Source organism: Populus nigra, chromosome 13, assembly GCF_951802175.1.
Source record: "Populus nigra chromosome 13, ddPopNigr1.1, whole genome shotgun sequence".
Classification (NCBI taxonomy): Eukaryota; Viridiplantae; Streptophyta; class Magnoliopsida; order Malpighiales; family Salicaceae; genus Populus; species Populus nigra.
The window spans coordinates 4898462-4916292 of NC_084864.1; the positions used below are offsets into that span (position 1 = coordinate 4898462).

At 52.8% G+C, this 17831-nt stretch overlaps 35 non-coding genes across 35 annotated transcripts; all 35 read left to right on the top strand.

Moving 5' to 3' along the window:
- Window positions 1-135: 135 nt before the first annotated feature.
- Window positions 136-254, top strand: LOC133671845 (5S ribosomal RNA). The gene has a single exon (XR_009834456.1). It is a non-coding gene; the product is annotated as a 5S ribosomal RNA (ribosomal RNA).
- A 390-nt stretch (window positions 255-644) lies between these two features.
- LOC133671770 (5S ribosomal RNA) lies at window positions 645-763 on the top strand. Its single transcript, XR_009834385.1, has one exon. It is a non-coding gene; the product is annotated as a 5S ribosomal RNA (ribosomal RNA).
- Window positions 764-1154: 391 nt separating this feature from the next.
- On the top strand, window positions 1155-1273 carry LOC133671750 (5S ribosomal RNA). The gene has a single exon (XR_009834364.1). It is a non-coding gene; the product is annotated as a 5S ribosomal RNA (ribosomal RNA).
- Window positions 1274-1664: 391 nt separating this feature from the next.
- On the top strand, window positions 1665-1783 carry LOC133671751 (5S ribosomal RNA). The gene has a single exon (XR_009834365.1). It is a non-coding gene; the product is annotated as a 5S ribosomal RNA (ribosomal RNA).
- Window positions 1784-2174: 391 nt separating this feature from the next.
- Window positions 2175-2293, top strand: LOC133671774 (5S ribosomal RNA). Its single transcript, XR_009834389.1, has one exon. It is a non-coding gene; the product is annotated as a 5S ribosomal RNA (ribosomal RNA).
- Window positions 2294-2684: 391 nt separating this feature from the next.
- On the top strand, window positions 2685-2803 carry LOC133671771 (5S ribosomal RNA). Its single transcript, XR_009834386.1, has one exon. It is a non-coding gene; the product is annotated as a 5S ribosomal RNA (ribosomal RNA).
- A 391-nt stretch (window positions 2804-3194) lies between these two features.
- LOC133671752 (5S ribosomal RNA) lies at window positions 3195-3313 on the top strand. Its single transcript, XR_009834366.1, has one exon. It is a non-coding gene; the product is annotated as a 5S ribosomal RNA (ribosomal RNA).
- Window positions 3314-3704: 391 nt separating this feature from the next.
- Window positions 3705-3823, top strand: LOC133671833 (5S ribosomal RNA). The gene has a single exon (XR_009834444.1). It is a non-coding gene; the product is annotated as a 5S ribosomal RNA (ribosomal RNA).
- A 391-nt stretch (window positions 3824-4214) lies between these two features.
- LOC133672101 (5S ribosomal RNA) lies at window positions 4215-4333 on the top strand. Its single transcript, XR_009834703.1, has one exon. It is a non-coding gene; the product is annotated as a 5S ribosomal RNA (ribosomal RNA).
- Window positions 4334-4724: 391 nt separating this feature from the next.
- Window positions 4725-4843, top strand: LOC133671754 (5S ribosomal RNA). Its single transcript, XR_009834369.1, has one exon. It is a non-coding gene; the product is annotated as a 5S ribosomal RNA (ribosomal RNA).
- Window positions 4844-5234: 391 nt separating this feature from the next.
- Window positions 5235-5353, top strand: LOC133671755 (5S ribosomal RNA). Its single transcript, XR_009834370.1, has one exon. It is a non-coding gene; the product is annotated as a 5S ribosomal RNA (ribosomal RNA).
- Window positions 5354-5744: 391 nt separating this feature from the next.
- LOC133671756 (5S ribosomal RNA) lies at window positions 5745-5863 on the top strand. Its single transcript, XR_009834371.1, has one exon. It is a non-coding gene; the product is annotated as a 5S ribosomal RNA (ribosomal RNA).
- Window positions 5864-6253: 390 nt separating this feature from the next.
- LOC133671757 (5S ribosomal RNA) lies at window positions 6254-6372 on the top strand. Its single transcript, XR_009834372.1, has one exon. It is a non-coding gene; the product is annotated as a 5S ribosomal RNA (ribosomal RNA).
- Window positions 6373-6763: 391 nt separating this feature from the next.
- On the top strand, window positions 6764-6882 carry LOC133671758 (5S ribosomal RNA). Its single transcript, XR_009834374.1, has one exon. It is a non-coding gene; the product is annotated as a 5S ribosomal RNA (ribosomal RNA).
- Window positions 6883-7272: 390 nt separating this feature from the next.
- LOC133671996 (5S ribosomal RNA) lies at window positions 7273-7391 on the top strand. The gene has a single exon (XR_009834600.1). It is a non-coding gene; the product is annotated as a 5S ribosomal RNA (ribosomal RNA).
- Window positions 7392-7782: 391 nt separating this feature from the next.
- On the top strand, window positions 7783-7901 carry LOC133671808 (5S ribosomal RNA). Its single transcript, XR_009834420.1, has one exon. It is a non-coding gene; the product is annotated as a 5S ribosomal RNA (ribosomal RNA).
- Window positions 7902-8292: 391 nt separating this feature from the next.
- On the top strand, window positions 8293-8411 carry LOC133671759 (5S ribosomal RNA). Its single transcript, XR_009834375.1, has one exon. It is a non-coding gene; the product is annotated as a 5S ribosomal RNA (ribosomal RNA).
- A 390-nt stretch (window positions 8412-8801) lies between these two features.
- Window positions 8802-8920, top strand: LOC133671846 (5S ribosomal RNA). Its single transcript, XR_009834457.1, has one exon. It is a non-coding gene; the product is annotated as a 5S ribosomal RNA (ribosomal RNA).
- A 391-nt stretch (window positions 8921-9311) lies between these two features.
- Window positions 9312-9430, top strand: LOC133671760 (5S ribosomal RNA). The gene has a single exon (XR_009834376.1). It is a non-coding gene; the product is annotated as a 5S ribosomal RNA (ribosomal RNA).
- Window positions 9431-9820: 390 nt separating this feature from the next.
- Window positions 9821-9939, top strand: LOC133671761 (5S ribosomal RNA). Its single transcript, XR_009834377.1, has one exon. It is a non-coding gene; the product is annotated as a 5S ribosomal RNA (ribosomal RNA).
- Window positions 9940-10329: 390 nt separating this feature from the next.
- Window positions 10330-10448, top strand: LOC133671762 (5S ribosomal RNA). The gene has a single exon (XR_009834378.1). It is a non-coding gene; the product is annotated as a 5S ribosomal RNA (ribosomal RNA).
- Window positions 10449-10839: 391 nt separating this feature from the next.
- On the top strand, window positions 10840-10958 carry LOC133671772 (5S ribosomal RNA). Its single transcript, XR_009834387.1, has one exon. It is a non-coding gene; the product is annotated as a 5S ribosomal RNA (ribosomal RNA).
- A 391-nt stretch (window positions 10959-11349) lies between these two features.
- LOC133671773 (5S ribosomal RNA) lies at window positions 11350-11468 on the top strand. Its single transcript, XR_009834388.1, has one exon. It is a non-coding gene; the product is annotated as a 5S ribosomal RNA (ribosomal RNA).
- A 390-nt stretch (window positions 11469-11858) lies between these two features.
- Window positions 11859-11977, top strand: LOC133671763 (5S ribosomal RNA). The gene has a single exon (XR_009834379.1). It is a non-coding gene; the product is annotated as a 5S ribosomal RNA (ribosomal RNA).
- A 391-nt stretch (window positions 11978-12368) lies between these two features.
- LOC133671834 (5S ribosomal RNA) lies at window positions 12369-12487 on the top strand. Its single transcript, XR_009834445.1, has one exon. It is a non-coding gene; the product is annotated as a 5S ribosomal RNA (ribosomal RNA).
- Window positions 12488-12878: 391 nt separating this feature from the next.
- On the top strand, window positions 12879-12997 carry LOC133671997 (5S ribosomal RNA). Its single transcript, XR_009834601.1, has one exon. It is a non-coding gene; the product is annotated as a 5S ribosomal RNA (ribosomal RNA).
- Window positions 12998-13388: 391 nt separating this feature from the next.
- LOC133671999 (5S ribosomal RNA) lies at window positions 13389-13507 on the top strand. The gene has a single exon (XR_009834603.1). It is a non-coding gene; the product is annotated as a 5S ribosomal RNA (ribosomal RNA).
- A 390-nt stretch (window positions 13508-13897) lies between these two features.
- On the top strand, window positions 13898-14016 carry LOC133671766 (5S ribosomal RNA). Its single transcript, XR_009834381.1, has one exon. It is a non-coding gene; the product is annotated as a 5S ribosomal RNA (ribosomal RNA).
- Window positions 14017-14407: 391 nt separating this feature from the next.
- LOC133672007 (5S ribosomal RNA) lies at window positions 14408-14526 on the top strand. Its single transcript, XR_009834610.1, has one exon. It is a non-coding gene; the product is annotated as a 5S ribosomal RNA (ribosomal RNA).
- A 391-nt stretch (window positions 14527-14917) lies between these two features.
- LOC133671767 (5S ribosomal RNA) lies at window positions 14918-15036 on the top strand. The gene has a single exon (XR_009834382.1). It is a non-coding gene; the product is annotated as a 5S ribosomal RNA (ribosomal RNA).
- Window positions 15037-15427: 391 nt separating this feature from the next.
- LOC133671980 (5S ribosomal RNA) lies at window positions 15428-15546 on the top strand. Its single transcript, XR_009834585.1, has one exon. It is a non-coding gene; the product is annotated as a 5S ribosomal RNA (ribosomal RNA).
- A 391-nt stretch (window positions 15547-15937) lies between these two features.
- On the top strand, window positions 15938-16056 carry LOC133672074 (5S ribosomal RNA). Its single transcript, XR_009834675.1, has one exon. It is a non-coding gene; the product is annotated as a 5S ribosomal RNA (ribosomal RNA).
- Window positions 16057-16446: 390 nt separating this feature from the next.
- On the top strand, window positions 16447-16565 carry LOC133671768 (5S ribosomal RNA). The gene has a single exon (XR_009834383.1). It is a non-coding gene; the product is annotated as a 5S ribosomal RNA (ribosomal RNA).
- A 391-nt stretch (window positions 16566-16956) lies between these two features.
- Window positions 16957-17075, top strand: LOC133672000 (5S ribosomal RNA). The gene has a single exon (XR_009834604.1). It is a non-coding gene; the product is annotated as a 5S ribosomal RNA (ribosomal RNA).
- Window positions 17076-17466: 391 nt separating this feature from the next.
- On the top strand, window positions 17467-17585 carry LOC133672002 (5S ribosomal RNA). The gene has a single exon (XR_009834605.1). It is a non-coding gene; the product is annotated as a 5S ribosomal RNA (ribosomal RNA).
- Window positions 17586-17831: the final 246 nt, after the last annotated feature.

Here is a 17831-nt window from a genome sequence, read left to right on the forward strand (position 1 = left end):
CGGTCGGATCGCAGGTCACGGCCCTTTTGAGCCGCCGCCCCTTTGCGGCGGTGCCCGAACCGCCAGGGAGCCTCCAATCGCTCCCCGATCCTCCTCTTCGAAGCGCTTATAGCAATTGCGCGTGCATGGACTAACAGGTGCGATCATACCAGCACTAATGCACCGGATCCCATCAGAACTCCGAAGTTAAACGTGCTTGGGCGAGAGTAGTACTAGGATGGGTGACCTCCTGGGAAGTCCTCGTGTTGCACCCCTCCTTTTCGCCCGCTTCTGCATCCGGCCAGCCCCTTTGTCTTTCTTTCTTCTTTTTCTCTCCCCCGCCTCCCTTTCCTCCCCCGGCATCGATAGGGCGGGGCTAGAGGCCGAAGGCCACTAGTCTTGCTCAGAATGTCGTTTCGCTTCAAGAAACGAAAGGTCGGCACCTAATTCCACCAAGAATTTGGTTTTGAATAGTAAAAGCCTATTTTTAAAAAAAAAAAAAATAACAAGCAAAGCGAATAAAAATCCAACGGTCGGATCGCAGGTCACGGCCCTTTTGAGCCGCCGCCCCTTTGCGGCGGTGCCCGAACCGCCAGGGAGCCTCCAATCGCTCCCCGATCCTCCTCTTCGAAGCGCTTATAGCAATTGCGCGTGCATGGACTAACGGGTGCGATCATACCGGCACTAATGCACCGGATCCCATCAGAACTCCGAAGTTAAACGTGCTTGGGCGAGAGTAGTACTAGGATGGGTGACCTCCTGGGAAGTCCTCGTGTTGCACCCCTCCTTTTCGCCCGCTTCTGCATCCGGCCAGCCCCTTTGTCTTTCTTTCTTCTTTTTCTCTCCCCCGCCTCCCTTTCCTCCCCCGGCATCGATAGGGCGGGGCTAGAGGCCGAAGGCCACTAGTCTTGCTCAGAATGTCGTTTCGCTTCAAGAAACGAAAGGTCGGCACCTAATTCCACCAAGAATTTGGTTTTGAATAGTAAAAGCCTATTTTTTTAAAAAAAAAAAAATAACAAGCAAAGCGAATAAAAATCCAACGGTCGGATCGCAGGTCACGGCCCTTTTGAGCCGCCGCCCCTTTGCGGCGGTGCCCGAACCGCCAGGGAGCCTCCAATCGCTCCCCGATCCTCCTCTTCGAAGCGCTTATAGCAATTGCGCGTGCATGGACTAACGGGTGCGATCATACCAGCACTAATGCACCGGATCCCATCAGAACTCCGAAGTTAAACGTGCTTGGGCGAGAGTAGTACTAGGATGGGTGACCTCCTGGGAAGTCCTCGTGTTGCACCCCTCCTTTTCGCCCGCTTCTGCATCCGGCCAGCCCCTTTGTCTTTCTTTCTTCTTTTTCTCTCCCCCGCCTCCCTTTCCTCCCCCGGCATCGATAGGGCGGGGCTAGAGGCCGAAGGCCACTAGTCTTGCTCAGAATGTCGTTTCGCTTCAAGAAACGAAAGGTCGGCACCTAATTCCACCAAGAATTTGGTTTTGAATAGTAAAAGCCTATTTTTTTAAAAAAAAAAAAATAACAAGCAAAGCGAATAAAAATCCAACGGTCGGATCGCAGGTCACGGCCCTTTTGAGCCGCCGCCCCTTTGCGGCGGTGCCCGAACCGCCAGGGAGCCTCCAATCGCTCCCCGATCCTCCTCTTCGAAGCGCTTATAGCAATTGCGCGTGCATGGACTAACGGGTGCGATCATACCAGCACTAATGCACCGGATCCCATCAGAACTCCGAAGTTAAACGTGCTTGGGCGAGAGTAGTACTAGGATGGGTGACCTCCTGGGAAGTCCTCGTGTTGCACCCCTCCTTTTCGCCCGCTTCTGCATCCGGCCAGCCCCTTTGTCTTTCTTTCTTCTTTTTCTCTCCCCCGCCTCCCTTTCCTCCCCCGGCATCGATAGGGCGGGGCTAGAGGCCGAAGGCCACTAGTCTTGCTCAGAATGTCGTTTCGCTTCAAGAAACGAAAGGTCGGCACCTAATTCCACCAAGAATTTGGTTTTGAATAGTAAAAGCCTATTTTTTTTTTAAAAAAAAAATAACAAGCAAAGCGAATAAAAATCCAACGGTCGGATCGCAGGTCACGGCCCTTTTGAGCCGCCGCCCCTTTGCGGCGGTGCCCGAACCGCCAGGGAGCCTCCAATCGCTCCCCGATCCTCCTCTTCGAAGCGCTTATAGCAATTGCGCGTGCATGGACTAACGGGTGCGATCATACCAGCACTAATGCACCGGATCCCATCAGAACTCCGAAGTTAAACGTGCTTGGGCGAGAATAGTACTAGGATGGGTGACCTCCTGGGAAGTCCTCGTGTTGCACCCCTCCTTTTCGCCCGCTTCTGCATCCGGCCAGCCCCTTTGTCTTTCTTTCTTCTTTTTCTCTCCCCCGCCTCCCTTTCCTCCCCCGGCATCGATAGGGCGGGGCTAGAGGCCGAAGGCCACTAGTCTTGCTCAGAATGTCGTTTCGCTTCAAGAAACGAAAGGTCGGCACCTAATTCCACCAAGAATTTGGTTTTGAATAGTAAAAGCCTATTTTTTTTTAAAAAAAAAAATAACAAGCAAAGCGAATAAAAATCCAACGGTCGGATCGCAGGTCACGGCCCTTTTGAGCCGCCGCCCCTTTGCGGCGGTGCCCGAACCGCCAGGGAGCCTCCAATCGCTCCCCGATCCTCCTCTTCGAAGCGCTTATAGCAATTGCGCGTGCATGGACTAACGGGTGCGATCATACCGGCACTAATGCACCGGATCCCATCAGAACTCCGAAGTTAAACGTGCTTGGGCGAGAGTAGTACTAGGATGGGTGACCTCCTGGGAAGTCCTCGTGTTGCACCCCTCCTTTTCGCCCGCTTCTGCATCCGGCCAGCCCCTTTGTCTTTCTTTCTTCTTTTTCTCTCCCCCGCCTCCCTTTCCTCCCCCGGCATCGATAGGGCGGGGCTAGAGGCCGAAGGCCACTAGTCTTGCTCAGAATGTCGTTTCGCTTCAAGAAACGAAAGGTCGGCACCTAATTCCACCAAGAATTTGGTTTTGAATAGTAAAAGCCTATTTTTTTAAAAAAAAAAAAATAACAAGCAAAGCGAATAAAAATCCAACGGTCGGATCGCAGGTCACGGCCCTTTTGAGCCGCCGCCCCTTTGCGGCGGTGCCCGAACCGCCAGGGAGCCTCCAATCGCTCCCCGATCCTCCTCTTCGAAGCGCTTATAGCAATTGCGCGTGCATGGACTAACGGGTGCGATCATACCAGCACTAATGCACCGGATCCCATCAGAACTCCGAAGTTAAACGTGCTTGGGCGAGAGTAGTACTAGGATGGGTGACCTCCTGGGAAGTCCTCGTGTTGCACCCCTCCTTTTCGCCCGCTTCTGCATCCGGCCAGCCCCTTTGTCTTTCTTTCTTCTTTTTCTCTCCCCCGCCTCCCTTTCCTCCCCCGGCATCGATAGGGCGGGGCTAGAGGCCGAAGGCTACTAGTCTTGCTCAGAATGTCGTTTCGCTTCAAGAAACGAAAGGTCGGCACCTAATTCCACCAAGAATTTGGTTTTGAATAGTAAAAGCCTATTTTTTTTAAAAAAAAAAAATAACAAGCAAAGCGAATAAAAATCCAACGGTCGGATCGCAGGTCACGGCCCTTTTGAGCCGCCGCCCCTTTGCGGCGGTGCCCGAACCGCCAGGGAGCCTCCAATCGCTCCCCGATCCTCCTCTTCGAAGCGCTTATAGCAATTGCGCGTGCATGGACTAACGGGTGCGATCATACCAGCACTAATGCACCGGATCCCATCAGAACTCCGAAGTTAAACGTGCTTGGGCGAGAGTAGTACTAGGATGGGTGACCTACTGGGAAGTCCTCGTGTTGCACCCCTCCTTTTCGCCCGCTTCTGCATCCGGCCAGCCCCTTTGTCTTTCTTTCTTCTTTTTCTCTCCCCCGCCTCCCTTTCCTCCCCCGGCATCGATAGGGCGGGGCTAGAGGCCGAAGGCTACTAGTCTTGCTCAGAATGTCGTTTCGCTTCAAGAAACGAAAGGTCGGCACCTAATTCCACCAAGAATTTGGTTTTGAATAGTAAAAGCCTATTTTTTTTTTTAAAAAAAAATAACAAGCAAAGCGAATAAAAATCCAACGGTCGGATCGCAGGTCACGGCCCTTTTGAGCCGCCGCCCCTTTGCGGCGGTGCCCGAACCGCCAGGGAGCCTCCAATCGCTCCCCGATCCTCCTCTTCGAAGCGCTTATAGCAATTGCGCGTGCATGGACTAACGGGTGCGATCATACCAGCACTAATGCACCGGATCCCATCAGAACTCCGAAGTTAAACGTGCTTGGGAGAGAGTAGTTCTAGGATGGGTGACCTCCTGGGAAGTCCTCGTGTTGCACCCCTCCTTTTCGCCCGCTTCTGCATCCGGCCAGCCCCTTTGTCTTTCTTTCTTCTTTTTCTCTCCCCCGCCTCCCTTTCCTCCCCCGGCATCGATAGGGCGGGGCTAGAGGCCGAAGGCTACTAGTCTTGCTCAGAATGTCGTTTCGCTTCAAGAAACGAAAGGTCGGCACCTAATTCCACCAAGAATTTGGTTTTGAATAGTAAAAGCCTATTTTTTTTTTAAAAAAAAAATAACAAGCAAAGCGAATAAAAATCCAACGGTCGGATCGCAGGTCACGGCCCTTTTGAGCCGCCGCCCCTTTGCGGCGGTGCCCGAACCGCCAGGGAGCCTCCAATCGCTCCCCGATCCTCCTCTTCGAAGCGCTTATAGCAATTGCGCGTGCATGGACTAACGGGTGCGATCATACCAGCACTAATGCACCGGATCCCATCAGAACTCCGAAGTTAAACGTGCTTGGGCGAGAGTAGTACTAGGATGGGTGACCTCCTGGGAAGTCCTCGTGTTGCACCCCTCCTTTTCGCCCGCTTCTGCATCCGGCCAGCCCCTTTGTCTTTCTTTCTTCTTTTTCTCTCCCCCGCCTCCCTTTCCTCCCCCGGCATCGATAGGGCGGGGCTAGAGGCCGAAGGCTACTAGTCTTGCTCAGAATGTCGTTTCGCTTCAAGAAACGAAAGGTCGGCACCTAATTCCACCAAGAATTTGGTTTTGAATAGTAAAAGCCTATTTTTTTAAAAAAAAAAAAATAACAAGCAAAGCGAATAAAAATCCAACGGTCGGATCGCAGGTCACGGCCCTTTTGAGCCGCCGCCCCTTTGCGGCGGTGCCCGAACCGCCAGGGAGCCTCCAATCGCTCCCCGATCCTCCTCTTCGAAGCGCTTATAGCAATTGCGCGTGCATGGACTAACGGGTGCGATCATACCAGCACTAATGCACCGGATCCCATCAGAACTCCGAAGTTAAACGTGCTTGGGCGAGAGTAGTACTAGGATGGGTGACCTCCTGGGAAGTCCTCGTGTTGCACCCCTCCTTTTCGCCCGCTTCTGCATCCGGCCAGCCCCTTTGTCTTTCTTTCTTCTTTTTCTCTCCCCCGCCTCCCTTTCCTCCCCCGGCATCGATAGGGCGGGGCTAGAGGCCGAAGGCTACTAGTCTTGCTCAGAATGTCGTTTCGCTTCAAGAAACGAAAGGTCGGCACCTAATTCCACCAAGAATTTGGTTTTGAATAGTAAAAGCCTATTTTTTTTTAAAAAAAAAAATAACAAGCAAAGCGAATAAAAATCCAACGGTCGGATCGCAGGTCACGGCCCTTTTGAGCCGCCGCCCCTTTGCGGCGGTGCCCGAACCGCCAGGGAGCCTCCAATCGCTCCCCGATCCTCCTCTTCGAAGCGCTTATAGCAATTGCGCGTGCATGGACTAACGGGTGCGATCATACCAGCACTAATGCACCGGATCCCATCAGAACTCCGAAGTTAAACGTGCTTGGGCGAGAGTAGTACTAGGATGGGTGACCTCCTGGGAAGTCCTCGTGTTGCACCCCTCCTTTTCGCCCGCTTCTGCATCCGGCCAGCCCCTTTGTCTTTCTTTCTTCTTTTTCTCTCCCCCGCCTCCCTTTCCTCCCCCGGCATCGATAGGGCGGGGCTAGAGGCCGAAGGCTACTAGTCTTGCTCAGAATGTCGTTTCGCTTCAAGAAACGAAAGGTCGGCACCTAATTCCACCAAGAATTTGGTTTTGAATAGTAAAAGCCTATTTTTTTAAAAAAAAAAAATAACAAGCAAAGCGAATAAAAATCCAACGGTCGGATCGCAGGTCACGGCCCTTTTGAGCCGCCGCCCCTTTGCGGCGGTGCCCGAACCGCCAGGGAGCCTCCAATCGCTCCCCGATCCTCCTCTTCGAAGCGCTTATAGCAATTGCGCGTGCATGGACTAACGGGTGCGATCATACCAGCACTAATGCACCGGATCCCATCAGAACTCCGAAGTTAAACGTGCTTGGGCGAGAGTAGTACTAGGATGGGTGACCTCCTGGGAAGTCCTCGTGTTGCACCCCTCCTTTTCGCCCGCTTCTGCATCCGGCCAGCCCCTTTGTCTTTCTTTCTTCTTTTTCTCTCCCCCGCCTCCCTTTCCTCCCCCGGCATCGATAGGGCGGGGCTAGAGGCCGAAGGCTACTAGTCTTGCTCAGAATGTCGTTTCGCTTCAAGAAACGAAAGGTCGGCACCTAATTCCACCAAGAATTTGGTTTTGAATAGTAAAAGCCTATTTTTTTTTAAAAAAAAAAATAACAAGCAAAGCGAATAAAAATCCAACGGTCGGATCGCAGGTCACGGCCCTTTTGAGCCGCCGCCCCTTTGCGGCGGTGCCCGAACCGCCAGGGAGCCTCCAATCGCTCCCCGATCCTCCTCTTCGAAGCGCTTATAGCAATTGCGCGTGCATGGACTAACGGGTGCGATCATACCAGCACTAATGCACCGGATCCCATCAGAACTCCGAAGTTAAACGTGCTTGGGCGAGAGTAGTACTAGGATGGGTGACCTCCTGGGAAGTCCTCGTGTTGCACCCCTCCTTTTCGCCCGCTTCTGCATCCGGCCAGCCCCTTTGTCTTTCTTTCTTCTTTTTCTCTCCCCCGCCTCCCTTTCCTCCCCCGGCATCGATAGGGCGGGGCTAGAGGCCGAAGGCCACTAGTCTTGCTCAGAATGTCGTTTCGCTTCAAGAAACGAAAGGTCGGCACCTAATTCCACCAAGAATTTGGTTTTGAATAGTAAAAGCCTATTTTTTTAAAAAAAAAAAATAACAAGCAAAGCGAATAAAAATCCAACGGTCGGATCGCAGGTCACGGCCCTTTTGAGCCGCCGCCCCTTTGCGGCGGTGCCCGAACCGCCAGGGAGCCTCCAATCGCTCCCCGATCCTCCTCTTCGAAGCGCTTATAGCAATTGCGCGTGCATGGACTAACGGGTGCGATCATACCAGCACTAATGCACCGGATCCCATCAGAACTCCGAAGTTAAACGTGCTTGGGAGAGAGTAGTACTAGGATGGGTGACCTCCTGGGAAGTCCTCGTGTTGCACCCCTCCTTTTCGCCCGCTTCTGCATCCGGCCAGCCCCTTTGTCTTTCTTTCTTCTTTTTCTCTCCCCCGCCTCCCTTTCCTCCCCCGGCATCGATAGGGCGGGGCTAGAGGCCGAAGGCTACTAGTCTTGCTCAGAATGTCGTTTCGCTTCAAGAAACGAAAGGTCGGCACCTAATTCCACCAAGAATTTGGTTTTGAATAGTAAAAGCCTATTTTTTTTTTAAAAAAAAAATAACAAGCAAAGCGAATAAAAATCCAACGGTCGGATCGCAGGTCACGGCCCTTTTGAGCCGCCGCCCCTTTGCGGCGGTGCCCGAACCGCCAGGGAGCCTCCAATCGCTCCCCGATCCTCCTCTTCGAAGCGCTTATAGCAATTGCGCGTGCATGGACTAACGGGTGCGATCATACCAGCACTAATGCACCGGATCCCATCAGAACTCCGAAGTTAAACGTGCTTGGGCGAGAGTAGTACTAGGATGGGTGACCTCCTGGGAAGTCCTTGTGTTGCACCCCTCCTTTTCGCCCGCTTCTGCATCCGGCCAGCCCCTTTGTCTTTCTTTCTTCTTTTTCTCTCCCCCGCCTCCCTTTCCTCCCCCGGCATCGATAGGGCGGGGCTAGAGGCCGAAGGCCACTAGTCTTGCTCAGAATGTCGTTTCGCTTCAAGAAACGAAAGGTCGGCACCTAATTCCACCAAGAATTTGGTTTTGAATAGTAAAAGCCTATTTTTTTTTAAAAAAAAAAATAACAAGCAAAGCGAATAAAAATCCAACGGTCGGATCGCAGGTCACGGCCCTTTTGAGCCGCCGCCCCTTTGCGGCGGTGCCCGAACCGCCAGGGAGCCTCCAATCGCTCCCCGATCCTCCTCTTCGAAGCGCTTATAGCAATTGCGCGTGCATGGACTAACGGGTGCGATCATACCAGCACTAATGCACCGGATCCCATCAGAACTCCGAAGTTAAACGTGCTTGGGCGAGAGTAGTACTAGGATGGGTGACCTCCTGGGAAGTCCTCGTGTTGCACCCCTCCTTTTCGCCCGCTTCTGCATCCGGCCAGCCCCTTTGTCTTTCTTTCTTCTTTTTCTCTCCCCCGCCTCCCTTTCCTCCCCCGGCATCGATAGGGCGGGGCTAGAGGCCGAAGGCCACTAGTCTTGCTCAGAATGTCGTTTCGCTTCAAGAAACGAAAGGTCGGCACCTAATTCCACCAAGAATTTGGTTTTGAATAGTAAAAGCCTATTTTTTTAAAAAAAAAAAATAACAAGCAAAGCGAATAAAAATCCAACGGTCGGATCGCAGGTCACGGCCCTTTTGAGCCGCCGCCCCTTTGCGGCGGTGCCCGAACCGCCAGGGAGCCTCCAATCGCTCCCCGATCCTCCTCTTCGAAGCGCTTATAGCAATTGCGCGTGCATGGACTAACAGGTGCGATCATACCAGCACTAATGCACCGGATCCCATCAGAACTCCGAAGTTAAACGTGCTTGGGCGAGAGTAGTACTAGGATGGGTGACCTCCTGGGAAGTCCTCGTGTTGCACCCCTCCTTTTCGCCCGCTTCTGCATCCGGCCAGCCCCTTTGTCTTTCTTTCTTCTTTTTCTCTCCCCCGCCTCCCTTTCCTCCCCCGGCATCGATAGGGCGGGGCTAGAGGCCGAAGGCCACTAGTCTTGCTCAGAATGTCGTTTCGCTTCAAGAAACGAAAGGTCGGCACCTAATTCCACCAAGAATTTGGTTTTGAATAGTAAAAGCCTATTTTTTTAAAAAAAAAAAAATAACAAGCAAAGCGAATAAAAATCCAACGGTCGGATCGCAGGTCACGGCCCTTTTGAGCCGCCGCCCCTTTGCGGCGGTGCCCGAACCGCCAGGGAGCCTCCAATCGCTCCCCGATCCTCCTCTTCGAAGCGCTTATAGCAATTGCGCGTGCATGGACTAACGGGTGCGATCATACCAGCACTAATGCACCGGATCCCATCAGAACTCCGAAGTTAAACGTGCTTGGGCGAGAGTAGTACTAGGATGGGTGACCTCCTGGGAAGTCCTCGTGTTGCACCCCTCCTTTTCGCCCGCTTCTGCATCCGGCCAGCCCCTTTGTCTTTCTTTCTTCTTTTTCTCTCCCCCGCCTCCCTTTCCTCCCCCGGCATCGATAGGGCGGGGCTAGAGGCCGAAGGCCACTAGTCTTGCTCAGAATGTCGTTTCGCTTCAAGAAACGAAAGGTCGGCACCTAATTCCACCAAGAATTTGGTTTTGAATAGTAAAAGCCTATTTTTTTTAAAAAAAAAAATAACAAGCAAAGCGAATAAAAATCCAACGGTCGGATCGCAGGTCACGGCCCTTTTGAGCCGCCGCCCCTTTGCGGCGGTGCCCGAACCGCCAGGGAGCCTCCAATCGCTCCCCGATCCTCCTCTTCGAAGCGCTTATAGCAATTGCGCGTGCATGGACTAACGGGTGCGATCATACCAGCACTAATGCACCGGATCCCATCAGAACTCCGAAGTTAAACGTGCTTGGGCGAGAGTAGTACTAGGATGGGTGACCTCCTGGGAAGTCCTCGTGTTGCACCCCTCCTTTTCGCCCGCTTCTGCATCCGGCCAGCCCCTTTGTCTTTCTTTCTTCTTTTTCTCTCCCCCGCCTCCCTTTCCTCCCCCGGCATCGATAGGGCGGGGCTAGAGGCCGAAGGCCACTAGTCTTGCTCAGAATGTCGTTTCGCTTCAAGAAACGAAAGGTCGGCACCTAATTCCACCAAGAATTTGGTTTTGAATAGTAAAAGCCTATTTTTTTTAAAAAAAAAAATAACAAGCAAAGCGAATAAAAATCCAACGGTCGGATCGCAGGTCACGGCCCTTTTGAGCCGCCGCCCCTTTGCGGCGGTGCCCGAACCGCCAGGGAGCCTCCAATCGCTCCCCGATCCTCCTCTTCGAAGCGCTTATAGCAATTGCGCGTGCATGGACTAACGGGTGCGATCATACCAGCACTAATGCACCGGATCCCATCAGAACTCCGAAGTTAAACGTGCTTGGGCGAGAGTAGTACTAGGATGGGTGACCTCCTGGGAAGTCCTCGTGTTGCACCCCTCCTTTTCGCCCGCTTCTGCATCCGGCCAGCCCCTTTGTCTTTCTTTCTTCTTTTTCTCTCCCCCGCCTCCCTTTCCTCCCCCGGCATCGATAGGGCGGGGCTAGAGGCCGAAGGCCACTAGTCTTGCTCAGAATGTCGTTTCGCTTCAAGAAACGAAAGGTCGGCACCTAATTCCACCAAGAATTTGGTTTTGAATAGTAAAAGCCTATTTTTTTTTAAAAAAAAAAATAACAAGCAAAGCGAATAAAAATCCAACGGTCGGATCGCAGGTCACGGCCCTTTTGAGCCGCCGCCCCTTTGCGGCGGTGCCCGAACCGCCAGGGAGCCTCCAATCGCTCCCCGATCCTCCTCTTCGAAGCGCTTATAGCAATTGCGCGTGCATGGACTAACGGGTGCGATCATACCGGCACTAATGCACCGGATCCCATCAGAACTCCGAAGTTAAACGTGCTTGGGCGAGAGTAGTACTAGGATGGGTGACCTCCTGGGAAGTCCTCGTGTTGCACCCCTCCTTTTCGCCCGCTTCTGCATCCGGCCAGCCCCTTTGTCTTTCTTTCTTCTTTTTCTCTCCCCCGCCTCCCTTTCCTCCCCCGGCATCGATAGGGCGGGGCTAGAGGCCGAAGGCCACTAGTCTTGCTCAGAATGTCGTTTCGCTTCAAGAAACGAAAGGTCGGCACCTAATTCCACCAAGAATTTGGTTTTGAATAGTAAAAGCCTATTTTTTTTTAAAAAAAAAAATAACAAGCAAAGCGAATAAAAATCCAACGGTCGGATCGCAGGTCACGGCCCTTTTGAGCCGCCGCCCCTTTGCGGCGGTGCCCGAACCGCCAGGGAGCCTCCAATCGCTCCCCGATCCTCCTCTTCGAAGCGCTTATAGCAATTGCGCGTGCATGGACTAACGGGTGCGATCATACCGGCACTAATGCACCGGATCCCATCAGAACTCCGAAGTTAAACGTGCTTGGGCGAGAGTAGTACTAGGATGGGTGACCTCCTGGGAAGTCCTCGTGTTGCACCCCTCCTTTTCGCCCGCTTCTGCATCCGGCCAGCCCCTTTGTCTTTCTTTCTTCTTTTTCTCTCCCCCGCCTCCCTTTCCTCCCCCGGCATCGATAGGGCGGGGCTAGAGGCCGAAGGCCACTAGTCTTGCTCAGAATGTCGTTTCGCTTCAAGAAACGAAAGGTCGGCACCTAATTCCACCAAGAATTTGGTTTTGAATAGTAAAAGCCTATTTTTTTAAAAAAAAAAAATAACAAGCAAAGCGAATAAAAATCCAACGGTCGGATCGCAGGTCACGGCCCTTTTGAGCCGCCGCCCCTTTGCGGCGGTGCCCGAACCGCCAGGGAGCCTCCAATCGCTCCCCTATCCTCCTCTTCGAAGCGCTTATAGCAATTGCGCGTGCATGGACTAACGGGTGCGATCATACCAGCACTAATGCACCGGATCCCATCAGAACTCCGAAGTTAAACGTGCTTGGGCGAGAGTAGTACTAGGATGGGTGACCTCCTGGGAAGTCCTCGTGTTGCACCCCTCCTTTTCGCCCGCTTCTGCATCCGGCCAGCCCCTTTGTCTTTCTTTCTTCTTTTTCTCTCCCCCGCCTCCCTTTCCTCCCCCGGCATCGATAGGGCGGGGCTAGAGGCCGAAGGCTACTAGTCTTGCTCAGAATGTCGTTTCGCTTCAAGAAACGAAAGGTCGGCACCTAATTCCACCAAGAATTTGGTTTTGAATAGTAAAAGCCTATTTTTTTTTAAAAAAAAAAATAACAAGCAAAGCGAATAAAAATCCAACGGTCGGATCGCAGGTCACGGCCCTTTTGAGCCGCCGCCCCTTTGCGGCGGTGCCCGAACCGCCAGGGAGCCTCCAATCGCTCCCCGATCCTCCTCTTCGAAGCGCTTATAGCAATTGCGCGTGCATGGACTAACGGGTGCGATCATACCAGCACTAATGCACCGGATCCCATCAGAACTCCGAAGTTAAACGTGCTTGGGCGAGAGTAGTACTAGGATGGGTGACCTACTGGGAAGTCCTCGTGTTGCACCCCTCCTTTTCGCCCGCTTCTGCATCCGGCCAGCCCCTTTGTCTTTCTTTCTTCTTTTTCTCTCCCCCGCCTCCCTTTCCTCCCCCGGCATCGATAGGGCGGGGCTAGAGGCCGAAGGCTACTAGTCTTGCTCAGAATGTCGTTTCGCTTCAAGAAACGAAAGGTCGGCACCTAATTCCACCAAGAATTTGGTTTTGAATAGTAAAAGCCTATTTTTTTTTTTAAAAAAAAATAACAAGCAAAGCGAATAAAAATCCAACGGTCGGATCGCAGGTCACGGCCCTTTTGAGCCGCCGCCCCTTTGCGGCGGTGCCCGAACCGCCAGGGAGCCTCCAATCGCTCCCCGATCCTCCTCTTCGAAGCGCTTATAGCAATTGCGCGTGCATGGACTAACGGGTGCGATCATACCAGCACTAATGCACCGGATCCCATCAGAACTCCGAAGTTAAACGTGCTTGGGAGAGAGTAGTACTAGGATGGGTGACCTCCTGGGAAGTCCTCGTGTTGCACCCCTCCTTTTCGCCCGCTTCTGCATCCGGCCAGCCCCTTTGTCTTTCTTTCTTCTTTTTCTCTCCCCCGCCTCCCTTTCCTCCCCCGGCATCGATAGGGCGGGGCTAGAGGCCGAAGGCTACTAGTCTTGCTCAGAATGTCGTTTCGCTTCAAGAAACGAAAGGTCGGCACCTAATTCCACCAAGAATTTGGTTTTGAATAGTAAAAGCCTATTTTTTTTTTAAAAAAAAAATAACAAGCAAAGCGAATAAAAATCCAACGGTCGGATCGCAGGTCACGGCCCTTTTGAGCCGCCGCCCCTTTGCGGCGGTGCCCGAACCGCCAGGGAGCCTCCAATCGCTCCCCGATCCTCCTCTTCGAAGCGCTTATAGCAATTGCGCGTGCATGGACTAACGGGTGCGATCATACCAGCACTAATGCACCGGATCCCATCAGAACTCCGAAGTTAAACGTGCTTGGGAGAGAGTAGTACTAGGATGGGTGACCTCCTGGGAAGTCCTCGTGTTGCACCCCTCCTTTTCGCCCGCTTCTGCATCCGGCCAGCCCCTTTGTCTTTCTTTCTTCTTTTTCTCTCCCCCGCCTCCCTTTCCTCCCCCGGCATCGATAGGGCGGGGCTAGAGGCCGAAGGCTACTAGTCTTGCTCAGAATGTCGTTTCGCTTCAAGAAACGAAAGGTCGGCACCTAATTCCACCAAGAATTTGGTTTTGAATAGTAAAAGCCTATTTTTTTTAAAAAAAAAAATAACAAGCAAAGCGAATAAAAATCCAACGGTCGGATCGCAGGTCACGGCCCTTTTGAGCCGCCGCCCCTTTGCGGCGGTGCCCGAACCGCCAGGGAGCCTCCAATCGCTCCCCGATCCTCCTCTTCGAAGCGCTTATAGCAATTGCGCGTGCATGGACTAACGGGTGCGATCATACCAGCACTAATGCACCGGATCCCATCAGAACTCCGAAGTTAAACGTGCTTGGGCGAGAGTAGTACTAGGATGGGTGACCTCCTGGGAAGTCCTCGTGTTGCACCCCTCCTTTTCGCCCGCTTCTGCATCCGGCCAGCCCCTTTGTCTTTCTTTCTTCTTTTTCTCTCCCCCGCCTCCCTTTCCTCCCCCGGCATCGATAGGGCGGGGCTAGAGGCCGAAGGCTACTAGTCTTGCTCAGAATGTCGTTTCGCTTCAAGAAACGAAAGGTCGGCACCTAATTCCACCAAGAATTTGGTTTTGAATAGTAAAAGCCTATTTTTTTTTAAAAAAAAAAATAACAAGCAAAGCGAATAAAAATCCAACGGTCGGATCGCAGGTCACGGCCCTTTTGAGCCGCCGCCCCTTTGCGGCGGTGCCCGAACCGCCAGGGAGCCTCCAATCGCTCCCCGATCCTCCTCTTCGAAGCGCTTATAGCAATTGCGCGTGCATGGACTAACGGGTGCGATCATACCAGCACTAATGCACCGGATCCCATCAGAACTCCGAAGTTAAACGTGCTTGCGCGAGAGTAGTACTAGGATGGGTGACCTCCTGGGAAGTCCTCGTGTTGCACCCCTCCTTTTCGCCCGCTTCTGCATCCGGCCAGCCCCTTTGTCTTTCTTTCTTCTTTTTCTCTCCCCCGCCTCCCTTTCCTCCCCCGGCATCGATAGGGCGGGGCTAGAGGCCGAAGGCTACTAGTCTTGCTCAGAATGTCGTTTCGCTTCAAGAAACGAAAGGTCGGCACCTAATTCCACCAAGAATTTGGTTTTGAATAGTAAAAGCCTATTTTTTTAAAAAAAAAAAAATAACAAGCAAAGCGAATAAAAATCCAACGGTCGGATCGCAGGTCACGGCCCTTTTGAGCCGCCGCCCCTTTGCGGCGGTGCCCGAACCGCCAGGGAGCCTCCAATCGCTCCCCGATCCTCCTCTTCGAAGCGCTTATAGCAATTGCGCGTGCATGGACTAACGGGTGCGATCATACCAGCACTAATGCACCGGATCCCATCAGAACTCCGAAGTTAAACGTGCTTGGGCGAGAGTAGTACTAGGATGGGTGACCTCCTGGGAAGTCCTCGTGTTGCACCCCTCCTTTTCGCCCGCTTCTGCATCCGGCCAGCCCCTTTGTCTTTCTTTCTTCTTTTTCTCTCCCCCGCCTCCCTTTCCTCCCCCGGCATCGATAGGGCGGGGCTAGAGGCCGAAGGCTACTAGTCTTGCTCAGAATGTCGTTTCGCTTCAAGAAACGAAAGGTCGGCACCTAATTCCACCAAGAATTTGGTTTTGAATAGTAAAAGCCTATTTTTTTTAAAAAAAAAAAATAACAAGCAAAGCGAATAAAAATCCAACGGTCGGATCGCAGGTCACGGCCCTTTTGAGCCGCCGCCCCTTTGCGGCGGTGCCCGAACCGCCAGGGAGCCTCCAATCGCTCCCCGATCCTCCTCTTCGAAGCGCTTATAGCAATTGCGCGTGCATGGACTAACGGGTGCGATCATACCAGCACTAATGCACCGGATCCCATCAGAACACCGAAGTTAAACGTGCTTGGGCGAGAGTAGTACTAGGATGGGTGACCTCCTGGGAAGTCCTCGTGTTGCACCCCTCCTTTTCGCCCGCTTCTGCATCCGGCCAGCCCCTTTGTCTTTCTTTCTTCTTTTTCTCTCCCCCGCCTCCCTTTCCTCCCCCGGCATCGATAGGGCGGGGCTAGAGGCCGAAGGCTACTAGTCTTGCTCAGAATGTCGTTTCGCTTCAAGAAACGAAAGGTCGGCACCTAATTCCACCAAGAATTTGGTTTTGAATAGTAAAAGCCTATTTTTTTTTAAAAAAAAAAATAACAAGCAAAGCGAATAAAAATCCAACGGTCGGATCGCAGGTCACGGCCCTTTTGAGCCGCCGCCCCTTTGCGGCGGTGCCCGAACCGCCAGGGAGCCTCCAATCGCTCCCCGATCCTCCTCTTCGAAGCGCTTATAGCAATTGCGCGTGCATGGACTAACGGGTGCGATCATACCAGCACTAATGCACCGGATCCCATCCGAACTCCGAAGTTAAACGTGCTTGGGCGAGAGTAGTACTAGGATGGGTGACCTCCTGGGAAGTCCTCGTGTTGCACCCCTCCTTTTCGCCCGCTTCTGCATCCGGCCAGCCCCTTTGTCTTTCTTTCTTCTTTTTCTCTCCCCCGCCTCCCTTTCCTCCCCCGGCATCGATAGGGCGGGGCTAGAGGCCGAAGGCTACTAGTCTTGCTCAGAATGTCGTTTCGCTTCAAGAAACGAAAGGTCGGCACCTAATTCCACCAAGAATTTGGTTTTGAATAGTAAAAGCCTATTTTTTTAAAAAAAAAAAATAACAAGCAAAGCGAATAAAAATCCAACGGTCGGATCGCAGGTCACGGCCCTTTTGAGCCGCCGCCCCTTTGCGGCGGTGCCCGAACCGCCAGGGAGCCTCCAATCGCTCCCCGATCCTCCTCTTCGAAGCGCTTATAGCAATTGCGCGTGCATGGACTAACGGGTGCGATCATACCAGCACTAATGCACCGGATCCCATCAGAACTCCGAAGTTAAACGTGCTTGGGCGAGAGTAGTACTAGGATGGGTGACCTCCTGGGAAGTCCTCGTGTTGCACCCCTCCTTTTCGCCCGCTTCTGCATCCGGCCAGCCCCTTTGTCTTTCTTTCTTCTTTTTCTCTCCCCCGCCTCCCTTTCCTCCCCCGGCATCGATAGGGCGGGGCTAGAGGCCGAAGGCTACTAGTCTTGCTCAGAATGTCGTTTCGCTTCAAGAAACGAAAGGTCGGCACCTAATTCCACCAAGAATTTGGTTTTGAATAGTAAAAGCCTATTTTTTTTTAAAAAAAAAAATAACAAGCAAAGCGAATAAAAATCCAACGGTCGGATCGCAGGTCACGGCCCTTTTGAGCCGCCGCCCCTTTGCGGCGGTGCCCGAACCGCCAGGGAGCCTCCAATCGCTCCCCGATCCTCCTCTTCGAAGCGCTTATAGCAATTGCGCGTGCATGGACTAACGGGTGCGATCATACCAGCACTAATGCACCGGATCCCATCAGAACTCCGAAGTTAAACGTGCTTGGGAGAGAGTAGTACTAGGATGGGTGACCTCCTGGGAAGTCCTCGTGTTGCACCCCTCCTTTTCGCCCGCTTCTGCATCCGGCCAGCCCCTTTGTCTTTCTTTCTTCTTTTTCTCTCCCCCGCCTCCCTTTCCTCCCCCGGCATCGATAGGGCGGGGCTAGAGGCCGAAGGCTACTAGTCTTGCTCAGAATGTCGTTTCGCTTCAAGAAACGAAAGGTCGGCACCTAATTCCACCAAGAATTTGGTTTTGAATAGTAAAAGCCTATTTTTTTTTTAAAAAAAAAATAACAAGCAAAGCGAATAAAAATCCAACGGTCGGATCGCAGGTCACGGCCCTTTTGAGCCGCCGCCCCTTTGCGGCGGTGCCCGAACCGCCAGGGAGCCTCCAATCGCTCCCCGATCCTCCTCTTCGAAGCGCTTATAGCAATTGCGCGTGCATGGACTAACGGGTGCGATCATACCAGCACTAATGCACCGGATCCCATCAGAACTCCGAAGTTAAACGTGCTTGGGAGAGAGTAGTACTAGGATGGGTGACCTCCTGGGAAGTCCTCGTGTTGCACCCCTCCTTTTCGCCCGCTTCTGCATCCGGCCAGCCCCTTTGTCTTTCTTTCTTCTTTTTCTCTCCCCCGCCTCCCTTTCCTCCCCCGGCATCGATAGGGCGGGGCTAGAGGCCGAAGGCTACTAGTCTTGCTCAGAATGTCGTTTCGCTTCAAGAAACGAAAGGTCGGCACCTAATTCCACCAAGAATTTGGTTTTGAATAGTAAAAGCCTATTTTTTTTTAAAAAAAAAAATAACAAGCAAAGCGAAT